We start from the raw sequence: 11,529 nt of genomic DNA on the forward strand, positions 1-11,529 counted from the left end.
GGCCCCGCCCCGACTCCCGCCCCGGCTCCCGTCCCGCCCCGGACTGCCCCGCGCGCAAAGCACACGCGGGCGCGCGCCTCCGCGAGCTCCCGCAGGCGCGTCCGTGTTCGCACAGGGGCGGGCGCCCGCAAGCGCGTGCGGCTGTGGCTGTCCGCACGGGCAAGCGTCTGCCCGCGTGCACGCGCGGCCTGGGTGCGCGCGAGCGGGGCGTGGCCTAGTGCAGGCGTACGAGCGGCCCGCGCCGCCGGTGTGCGGGCGGACGCGCGTGTCTGGCAGCCCGGTGCCCGCGTGCGGGCGGCAGGTGCGCGTGCCGCAGCTCCGGGAGCGGCCGGCACGGGCGGGTCGCGCGGCCCCGCGGCAGAGCCAGCGGGAGGGAAGGGGCCGCCGGGGCACGCGCCTGGCGCGCGGGGCTGCGGTGCGGCACAGCCGCCCCCGGCCGCTCTGTCCTGCGGCTCTGGCCGGTTCCTGCGCGGTTCTTGCGAGGCGCGCAGGCCCGGGGGCCGCGCGCTACCGGGGTGCGCGTCGCCCGGCCCAGCGCACCGCGGCGGGAATGGGAGAGCCGGTCCTGCTCCAGCTGCTGCTGAACCGTGCACCTGCTCCCAAGCACGCAGCTCTGCCGGTGCCGGTAACCTCCGCGCACTCTCAAGGCTGCGTGTAACTGTTGGCACGGCTGAGCCGTGTTTGACGTAAGCCGCTTCTGTTGGGCAGCACGCATCCGCCACCAGGCCGCAGACCTGTGAGGTGTGGAAGAGAGCGGTCTCCTGCTGAGCGCTCCTCCTTGGGCGCAGGAGCACTCAGGGGTGCCCCGCTCCAAGCAGCTCTCCCTGATCTTGCCTGTAAGCTGCCCATGGGCTGGGTGGCCTCCATCATCCAGGACGTCCTGTCCCATCAACAGTGAGTACAAGGCACAGCCTTTACTGTGCCTGCCAAGCCCAGCTGGGTGTTAGAAGTTCCAGCTCAGGCTGCTGCCTGCGACTGGGAGCCCCAGGTGAGATGCAGAGGCACGGGTCAGCCAAAGGAGCAGGACATCTTCTCCCAGAAACAGGTGCCAGGTGGGGGACGGAGTGCAGGTCAGCCATGTGGGTGTTGCTGGAGCACAGCTGGTTCCACAGCAGTTCTGCAATGGGTTGCAGAGTTCTAGGGTGCAGCATCCCCATGGCACCCTCCAGAAGAGAGGTCAGTGTCAGTGTCGTGTCCCAGTCCCCTGCTCCCTTTCACTTGTCCAGGGCATGCACTGTGGTGTCGGAGCCAAGGTGGGGGGCAGTGAGCTCCTGATCCCAGCCATGACTGTGGGCATCTCCAAGGTGGGACTCTCCCCCAGTACAGATCAGGGACGTGCAGCCCCATGCACCTCCTCCCCCAAGGCAGCACGTGCAGGTCCCTGCCACCAGAGTTGGGAATTAGTACAGCTCGTTCTCTGCACAGCTTCTGATGGCTGTTCATTCTTACTGCTGCTGTGCCCTCCCTTGACCACCCCCAGCGCAACCAGGCGAGGCTCCATGGCCACATTCTGCCAGCTGGCCCAACGTGGAAGGACCTAGAGGCAACAGGTCTGCTTTGCGCTGGCCAGGTTGTGAGCAGGACCATTCCCATGGACCCTCATCACCTAGGGACGTTCGAGTGGGCAGCTGGAGCCACAGGTCCCTGTTTAATACTCTGCACCCAGAACAGGCTTAGCTCATCTCAGAGATGCCCAAAATTTGGACAGCCTCCATCTTCATCCTCTGACCGCAGGAAAACTTGGCAAGAATGAGACTTTGTCCAGCAGTTTTGGCACCGATTGGACAAGCATTGAGCACGATTAAATTCATTTCCACACTCAATTGAACATAGTGCAACTTCATTCGTATTAATAAAGCCCTAATCTCCATGGTCACTCAAGTGAGTATCTTAGGTAGGAATTTACTGTGTGGCAGCTCCTGGCAGTGCCACAGCTGGGCCGCCCATCACCAGTGTTAATTAAAGGCGGAATTAAAAATTATAACCATGGCTGTGCTGCTTCTGTCTTTCTGATGAATTATAATATCTCCCATAAATTAACAAGGGTAGGGAAGAAACAATACCGTAACTGCAGGGGCTTTCCAGGGAAGCAAATTGCTTTAAAGAGATCATAATTTTTTAATATCTCAAATTACGTGTTTTTGGAAGCGCCGCTGATGTGTCACTTCCTTTACCAGCGACTGTAAACAACACTGGCTCTTTCACTTTCGCAGGAGAGACCAGTGAGGAATGGGGCCCTCACCAGCCCCAGAGCAAGGGAGGCGGAGGATTCCCTGGGGGTGAGCCTGTCTGGGGCAAACACCGGTCCCTGGCTAGTGCCAGCACACTGGGAGCACAGGCCAGAATAGGCTCCTTTGGCTGCCAGGGGTGGCCAGGGGACCTGGCTTCCAGTGTCAGGGTGGCAAGCTGGAGAGCCATGGCATGGAGCTGGAATCTGCCTGGGAACGACATCAGTGGGACACGCAGCCTCGAGTGAGGGTCTTTGCCACCCAAGGGGCAAAGGCGGTTGGACGGTGGGATGGGTCTTCCATGGGACTCATGGCTGGCTCAAGGTCTGGCCCAAGGCTCTGATGCTGAGATGCCTCAAGCTGGGTGTGCAAGACCTGAAGTGAACCCAATACCAGTAGTCTGCACCAGCCCAGGTGGGCAGCACCCAGCCCAATACCAGGAAAGCCTTTGTCCTGCCAAGTCTGCCCTGAAAAGCCCCCATTAGCCTCAGCCATATAACCCCCGAAGGCAGAAACAAGAGCCATCCATCCTCTACCCAACCAGTCCTCTCTCCACAGGCCAGTGCTGCAAGAAGGAAGGACTGGCTTGTTTTCCTTGCACACAGCTGAAACCGGCTGCCAGGTCACAGGTCTGTGCCTAGGTAATTTACTGTCCCCATCCACTGAGCCATTCCTCCCTGCAGCATCCCTGTTCCCTCTCCACAGGTGTTCCACATCAGCACCTGGGAAAGCACTTTTAACAGGCCATAACTCACCCTCCTTCCTCTCGTTCTGTGGCCACAAGGCAACAGCCAGAAGGCCTGTGCTAACAGATGCTAACACATCCCTGGGGGCTGGGGTAGGCGACAAGGGATGGGGTACGTCCTCCTCCTTGGTCAGGCATAGGGGAGCATTCCCCAGGTGCTGCCCAAGGCTCTCACAGTGTCCGTCCTAGGCAACTGGATGATTTTGTGTGGGGCTGGCACCAGTGAAGAGGGGTTGGGTCCGTGGGATCCCAGGAGGTTCCTGGGCTCAGTGCGGTGGCTGTAGCTGGTTTGGCTCTCCCTGAAGAGATGGTGGCCCCAGGCTGTGGTCACCCTCTTCACCAGAACAGGTGGATGCTGCAGTTGCCAGCTGCCTGTTCAGCCCCACTCAGCTTGGCACTGGCATTGGCACTAATACCTCCTGGTTAGGTGCAGGAAAGCTAGGGGACATCAGAGGTGTGGAGGAAGCAGATATCCAGGAGCTGGCATCATTCTCTGATGTCTGAGCTGAACTACCAAAGCACTGAGCTGGGCTTGAGGGGTTAGAGAGGATGGGAAATAAGGCTACAGTGCCTGAAATGAACAGAGAAGCTGGATGGTCTTTTACTTTTGAAGTCTGGACTCTGGGGTGGGCGAAATCCTCATCAGGCACTCCGAAGAACATACACTGCGGGCAGGGTGCCCAAGGGTCCCAGAAAAGCTCCCCTCTCTTTCCCCAGGTACCCTGTGCCAAGTCTTCCCCTTCTGCATGTGCCGCTACATGGGGACCCCTGGCAAGCGTGCAGCTCCACTCCCTGCAGAGCTGGCGTGTGTCTGGGCTGGCTGAGAAGGGTCAGCTGGACTCTCCCAGCGGTCCCTCACCCTCTGCCAGCTGCCCACCCTAAGGGTGAGGGCCAAATCAGGGCACTTCTCCTTGGGACACTGCAACAGATAACCAGGGTCAAGGAGCTCTTCAAGTCTGCCTGCCTGCTGCATGCCCACAGCAGGGATTTAAAGGCAAGTGCAGTAGGCTGGGCAGAGGAAGTGTGCTGGGAAGGTGCCTAAGTGGGGTGGTATCCCCAAAAAAACTCTCCAGACAAGGCTCAGAGAATGAGGACATGCTTGGTACCCAGCCGGGACAAGACAGGAGAGCCCCAATGTGCTCTTGGGCCACTCCAGATACAACACATCCGCAGACCCTGTGATCTCACCATGTGACCGTTCAGCCTCCAGATATGAACCTGGAGGGCAATATATCTCCTCTAACTCCAGCAATGGCCCCAGAGGGCCCTGCCAGAGGATTGGGACATCAGCATCAGGTCGGTGGTGACACCGGTGAGGGGATTTATCTGCAACACCAGCAGTTGCTAGGCAATAGCACGTCAGGCTAATGCTACACCTGCTGCTCCAAACTGGTGAAGGAGCTGGTGGGGTAGGTATGCTGGCATCCCCTGGCACAGCACCCGCACGCCCAGCTTCCCCTTCCAAGGAGCATCAAGTGTGATGGCCTTCCTCCAGCCCCAGAGGCTTTTCTGAGATATTTCCCTGTGAAGAGAAGCCATCACTTGGCATGTCCTCAGGACCCAAGGTCAGGGCACTTGTCTGCTTCGCTCAGACACATCCTGCAAGACCTTGGCTCTCCTGGTGCTCCCAAGGGGCAGATCTCCAAAGGGCAAGCTCACATCAACCACAGAGACTGAAGGGGATGTCCAGACACACTCCATGTTGGTACTGTCCACATAGGGTCTGTACAATGCATGTTCAGGTACTGGGACTTGCTGCCCTGTAAATGAGTGGGTGCTTTCAAGTCAGGGGTAAATAAGGAAGAGTGTTTGGCCATCTCCCACCTTGCATCAAAATGTTGCATTGAATTTTGAAGCCAGGATGCACCCTGTGGACCCGGGTCATCCTCTGTCAGCAGATGTGGTGAGAAGCAACAGCACTGATGGGGCTGTCCCATAGGTTATTGCAAAGCTGCCTCCTCGGTGTGTACAAGCTACTTGGGCCTGTCTATCTAGACAAGAGGTTTCCTTCTGAAAGGGCTGGAAAGATGGATTCACAGCCAAAAGCATTGCTCATAACTCAAAATACTCAAAACTGGAGTTCATTGCCATGGGGAAACAGTTAGCAAGTCCCAAGGGAAAGACATAAAAGTCTTGTTGAATATTTATATTTTCTTTCAAATGCCACCAAAAATAAGACAGTCTCGGTGCTTGCCGTGACTGCCAAAAATGACTGGAGAATAGAGAAGCCCTGCAGAGAGGAGAGGATGAGGAGGGGAAGCGCACACAAACATGTGCATGTGTGCAGGCACGCACATGCCTGGGAGAAACTCGGGGCTTGCGGCGTCTGCATTCCCTTCCAGACTGCTGCATGCTGCTGCCACACTGATGTGGAGAGGTGAGATGGCTCCTACCATCTCCTGCATCCCCCACAACACCTCAGCTGCCCTGTGTCCCCTTCAAACCTAGGATGACGCTGGTATCATCTAGCATCACCAGTGTCCTGAGCACAGTCTCCCCAAACTCCAGGGATGCCCCATGTCCTCTTTGTTCTACCTGCCAGCTGGACAAGAGAAAACTTCTCCTAAACATGTGCTGGGGCTTGTTTCACCTGGAGCAGGCCAAGGGGGAATGAGGTGACATTCCTCAAGCATGGAAATACCAGCAGGCAAGAGGGCGGCAATGACTTCCCCAGGCACATGGGAAGAAGGCAAGAGTTGCAGGCTGGAAAATTAAGGCAGAAGAGTGAGAAGCTCTGGGCACAGGCGAGGGGGACACCTGCCCACGGTGTGGCTTCCCTCAGTTTCAGGCCATGGGCAGTAGTCAGCCAGATCCAAAACCTGATTTCCAAACTGGAGGAGCAGCACACAGCTGTGCCCCTTTGCCTGCCCTCAGCTCACTCTGCACTCTGCCAGACTGGCCAGCAAACCCACACCCCTGGGTGCCCATAATTATTTCAAGACACCCACCCCACACCTCAGTGCAACCCTGATGCTCCTACCACCCTTTTGCTGGGCGCCTCACAAAGCCTAAGGGCGGTTAATGATGCTGGTGGTGCTCACCACAGAGGGTGCAGCACCAAGTTGCTGTGCTGTAGTTTTACTCTTTCACTGCAAGATTTCATTTCAGGCTTGCACCAACCTCGTGGGAAAGCCAATTTGCCTTTAACCCCTTCCAAATGAGCTGAAAATTCTCACACTGAAATAATCCACCACCCCCTCGTGCAGCTGGAAGAGCCCTTTGGCTGCCAGTGTTCAGCCCAGGGGTTGCTCCCTGGGGCTGTGCAAGGCCCCACGCGGAAGGAAGAGCAGCGCGTGGAAACCCATGTGCCTAGGAGCTCCTTGGCCGGGGCCTGTCAGGACATTTTAAATGATTTGCTGGAGTGTTACACAAACACGAAAACATTCGAGGCTCACGGCGGGCTGCATGACTCACCCTCACCCAGGGAGGAAGGGCTCTGGCCCGCTTATGCAAGTGCCAAGCACCGGCAGCTGCCGGGCTGTGTTAGCCCTTGGTGGAAGCACCGTGTCCCAGCAAAACCCACCCATGTTAGGGCACGATCTGGGTGCTGGGAGAAACACAGTGTGCAGGTCCTCAGAGGAGGAGCAGCAGCTCTGCCTTCTGCTGATCCAGCCTCAGGAATGGCAGGGCTGTGCCACAGTCACTGTGACTTGCTGTGGGCACACACGCTGGGTTGGGGGGAAGATGCTCCTCTAGCCAAATCCGGGAGGGGAGGAGGTGTCTGTGCAGGGAATTCGCAGGGTGGGGGCAGAGGAGGTGACCTGGGCTAGGAAAGGCTGGGTGTGGGAAAAGCTCCAGAAAAGCTTGTCAAAGGGAAAGATTGGGGATTTTTTAAACTATTTTTTTCCTGCAAAGTCTTGGTTCCTCACCATCTGGATTGCTTGCCTTCAGGAGAGTAGGCATGAGGGTGACCACGCTGGGGTGACACCCTCTCACTCAGTGTAGCTGGGAGAGAAGGAGCTGGCAAGTACGCAGGGCAGAGCTGGGCAGAGCTCTGGAGAATAGTCTGTGCCCCCCTGCACAAGGGAAGGCAGAGCAAGAGGCTGGGGGGAACCATCACACCCCCATTTGCAGTCACTGGGGCAGGGTCTTCTCCCTCCACTTGCCCCATCCCTGCCTGAACCCGTCCACACTGGGACAGCTGGGTTTCAGGAGAGCATGGGCTTGATGGGAGCCCCCAAAACAGCGTGGCAGCAGCTGGGGGCACCCACAGCCCCAGTTCTCTGCCAGCTGCAGGGCTGGGGTGCAGGCAGACATGAAGCCCAGAGGAGAGCTGCGTCAGCCTCATGGTCCCGTGCAAAGTGGAAGGGGCTGCTCAGGTATTCAGGGAAGCTGCCACGCATACCACACTGCACCAGGACAAGCAGCTCCAGGATATTTCATCCTCCTGGGTGGAGGAGACCCCTTGCCAGGCAACTGAGCCCAGCTGGGTGCCCGCCCCTTTGCATGTGGTCCCAGCTCTGTCAGCAGCTGTGGGGCTGGGCCCAGGCAGGAAGGAAGAGCTATGATCATCCCACTCCAGAGGCTTCCCCATCTCCTGGGGGTCCTGCAGAGCTCGGGATGAGGCATCTGGTTGTGGGCTGCTGATCCAGCCTCAGGAATGGCAGGGCTTTGCCACAGTCGCTGTGACTTGCCATGGGCACCCACGCAAGCCCTTTCCACTTTGTACGGGACCATGGGGCTGACGCAGCTCTCCTCTGGGCTTCATGTCTGCCTGAACCCCAACCCTGCAGCTGGCAGAGAATTGGGGTTGTGGGTGCCCCCAGATGCTGCCACCCCGTTTTGGGGGCTCCCACCCACCTGGGAAAAGCAGGACAGGGTGGGCCAGCAGCTCCCTGGGTCCCTATGCTGAGTACAAGGATGCAGGCAGCTGTACCTCCGTTTCCTACCATAGCATTCATGCGCAGGCCCCCTTCTCAGCAGCCACACACGTCCCCCCCAAACTGCCCACCCGTCCCCCTGCATGGCTGGCGTCTGACGTCAGGCAGCAGATGAATCCTGTGCCCAGCAGGCTGGAATGGGGGTGGCACGGCGGGTGCCTGCAAATATCACGGCTGCTGATGGCTCTGGTTATTCTTAGCACCGCACGGAGGCACAGGGGGATCTGCCTGGCAGCGTGGCCAGGAACCGGTGGGCTCCCCTGGAGCAGATGGCCCAGCTACGTAAACCGACTCACTCCAAGGCACCAACAGGGAAGGGATGGGGAAAGCGGCATGGCCAGATTGCACCTGGACCCTGCCTGGCACTGCCCTCGCTGCAGCAGGCATCTGCAAGGGGATGGGGTGGCTCTGGAGACACCCTGAGATCAGGACAGGGTGATATCTCCTCTCCTAGACCCCTGCAGGGAGGGTTGCACCAAAGTGGGCATTGGGAAGATGGGCTGTGGGACCTGGACAGACCCTGTAGCTCACAGACAGACAGCGCATGGCTTGGGTCTTGCTGCAGAGAGGAGTGAGCCATTCAGTGAGCCTGGGTCCCCCCACAGACCCACACATTTCCCCCTGTGCTCTCCTTCCCAGCTCATCACCCGCTCCAGCGGGGGGTGGGGGTGGGGGGGGGGGGGGGGGGGGGGAGGGGGCTGCAGGAGAAGCAGGGGCAGGGCTAGGATCCCTGCACTGAGATGGGAGCAGAGCACCCCACATTTCAGCCAGGAGAAGGGGATCCCTTTTAGAGCTGAGAGTGCAACTGGCAGCCTGTCTGCATGTGACGCACTGGACTGAGCCATCCCCTGCTCCCCAGGCCTGCAACAGCCCTGAATGAGTCCTTGCTTCCTCCGGCTTATCGGCCCATGCCAGCTCTGACCAGGGGCTGGCAGTGCCCCTGCCTGAGTCGGGGGAGCCGGCTGCCTTGCTGGGGGCATGGAGCAGCTGGGTGCCCTTGAGGAAAGCGAGTGTGCAGAGCTTGCAGGCAGAAATCAGCACTGTCCTGGTCCTGAGAACAGCAGGACCCAAAAAGGCCAGAGCTAAACATAGGAAACCTACTTTTCAGCTGTTGCCACCAACAGCGGGGCCGGATGCCTGCTCCCAGTTTGTCCCCACCACGTGGCTCTGGGGCTTTGGGGAGCTCACCGTGGCTTGCAAGGCTTGCAGGCAAGAAGATGGCAGCTCGTGACATGGGGCCGGTTGCAGATGCGGAGCAAGGACCTGACGGCTGGGGGGCAGCAGGGCTGGTGTGGGGCAGCCCTCCCCACGGCAGGCATGCTGGCCTGGGGGCTGCTGGAGGTGCCAGGAGCCGCAACCGGAGGGCAGGAGGAGCCAGCGGGGACGGCCATCTGCACCCCGGGCTCTTCCACGAGTAGGGAGGCGATGCGACCTGCTGAAAATAGCCGCGGCCCCGGGCCAGACTCCGGCCGGCAGCCGGGCGAGGGACACGCGGCGCCGGCAGCGCCCTGCGCAGCCCGGGGTCACCGGCCGCGGCGCCGGGCGCAGCGGAGGGGCAAAACCACGGCGGGGTCTGCGGGGGCGTGAAGCGGTGCCAGCCACGGCGACGTGTCCTACCCGCCGTGCCCACGGGATGGCAGCAGCTTCCCGCTGCTCCCACTGGGCACCCACCCCACCGCCCGCCCCACGGAGCCCGGTGTGGGGCACGGTCCTGCCCGCGGCACGGCGGGAGCACCGGACAGGACACACACACCCCAGCTCACGAGAGCCGTTTTCCAGCCAGAGGGATAGAAGGAAAGAGAGCTCAGCACCCTCCTGCTCCCGTGGGCCCTGGCAGCAGTGGGGTCACCCAGGGACCCCCTTGCCAGCCCCAGTGCCAGGCTGTGCTGGTGCTGCTGGCATCCCTTCTCCCAGTGGGGCTCAGCCGCTGGGCAACCGCTGGAAGGGGTGAGAAAGCACCTCGAGAACAGTCGTCAGCAACCACCGGTGCCACAGAGAGAGGGGACACCCCTGTGGCAGCCTGGGGGTCTCCCCTCCTCCAGGAATTCGCCTAGTTCCAGCATCACCTCAGGGCTGCCAGTTACCCCCACCCCATGCCTGAGCACCCTGCTAGTGCTGCTTCCACCAGCGAGCCGAATCCTGCCTTGACCCGGTACTGCCCGATTGAGACAAGTGCTGCCCAGAGGTCTCCTTGGTCACTTTTAGAGCTGTTTATCTGTGGTAGATGTTGTCTTGTGCCTTCCTTGGTTACTAATGGACTGGAAAGTACTTCATCCTCATGTGATGCAAATGCATCTTCCCCCTTCTTGCCAAATAGGGAACATAAATGTTTATTGAACACTTCTGCCTTTTCTTCAGCGGCATTAGATGCCCTATTAACATCTCATGCAAGCGCCGCTCTGCCTCCAGGCTCCCTGTTTTGGTGCTTCTAATGGTTTTGCCCTGCCAGATTTTGACCCGGTTTATCTCTTATCAGTTCTGTGCACTTCAGACCTGCTGCTGTCCTCCGAGTGCTGCTTTCTGCAACTCCTTCTATCAATCCATTTGCAATTTCTCCATAGAGACTTGTTCCCGCTGCCTTCGCTTCCCCTCCTGCCCACAGTGGGCTTTTAAGAGCCTGCCTGCTCCTTCCCTCAGGCAGCTCTGCTGCCTCTCAGATCCTCGGCCAACCCTTCTTCAGCAGCTCCTGGTCATTTTGTCCAGATGTTTTCCTTTCCAAAGGGGTGAGAGATCTCCCAGCTGGCTCGGAGGGTTCATTGACCGCCGGTGATGGCAGGCCTGGCCCAGCTGCCGCCCTGCGTGCCGTCTGCTCCCTCTCACCCTGTTTCTGCCTGTGCTCCTTCTCCAGGACCTTGGCACACTCCCATTCCTCGTCTGGGGCGTTGCAGCCCAGCTGTCCCCACATCTCAGCTGGTTTTGTCCTGTGTCCCAGCACCCCCGGGGCAGCACGCTGTGCCCCAACTGCCCTTCGCCAGCCCGTGGAGACCAGTGCGGCTTGCTGGTGGGCGAGACGTTCCCAACGGGATGCAGGAGTGCTATGGAAGTCCCCTTTCCCTCTCTGCAGAAATTTTCCTTTCTTGTGTGCCCAGCACCCTGCAGGCAAAGCCAAAACTTCCCCCCACGTCCTTGGGCACCTTGGCTGCATCCCACCTGTGCCCTGGTTTTGGCTCCTGGTAAAGCTGCTCCCTGGCACAGCCGGGCAGCTCCCGGCGATTCCGCCAGCCCGGGGGCTTTATTCCCCTCTTCCCTCTTTTCTGTCTCCGCTCTGGAGCCGCAGGGGCTGTTGCGTGCCGCTGCCCGAGCCTCGGGGGCTGAGGCCACGGGCATGCTCCGGCTCCCCAAGCCCCTCTTCCCCCTCCCCAGGACGCGCGGAGTGGGGCGGGGGTCCCCGCCGCGGGGGGGAGCACCGTGGCCCCCTGCCACCCCCTCCCGGGCCAACTCCAGCCCGCAGGTTGGGGGGTGCGACCCCCCTGAAGGAAGGCCTCCGGGGCGGGGCGGGGGCGCGGGGAGCGGCTCGGGGAGCCACGCATTGGGTGCGCCGGGCTGCCGGGGGCAGGATCGGCGGGGGGGGGCGGGTGCCCGGGGGGGGCGGCGGCGGGGCGGGGTGCGGCGGCGGGCGGCCTGTGCGCTCGGGGCCGCCGTTACCAATCAGCGCGGCGGAGCCGGGGCGGGCGGC

The 11,529-nt window shown here is 60.3% G+C and overlaps 1 long non-coding RNA gene across 1 annotated transcript; it reads left to right on the forward strand.

Annotated features, from left to right (window-relative positions):
- Nucleotides 1–302: 302 nt before the first annotated feature.
- LOC121097480 lies at nt 303–1,981 on the forward strand. Its single transcript, XR_005830967.1, has 2 exons — nt 303–894; nt 1,481–1,981. It is a non-coding gene; the product is annotated as an uncharacterized LOC121097480 (long non-coding RNA).
- Nucleotides 1,982–11,529: the final 9,548 nt, after the last annotated feature.

This window comes from Falco naumanni, chromosome 14 (assembly GCF_017639655.2).
Source record: "Falco naumanni isolate bFalNau1 chromosome 14, bFalNau1.pat, whole genome shotgun sequence".
Lineage (NCBI taxonomy): Eukaryota > Metazoa > Chordata > Aves > Falconiformes > Falconidae > Falco > Falco naumanni.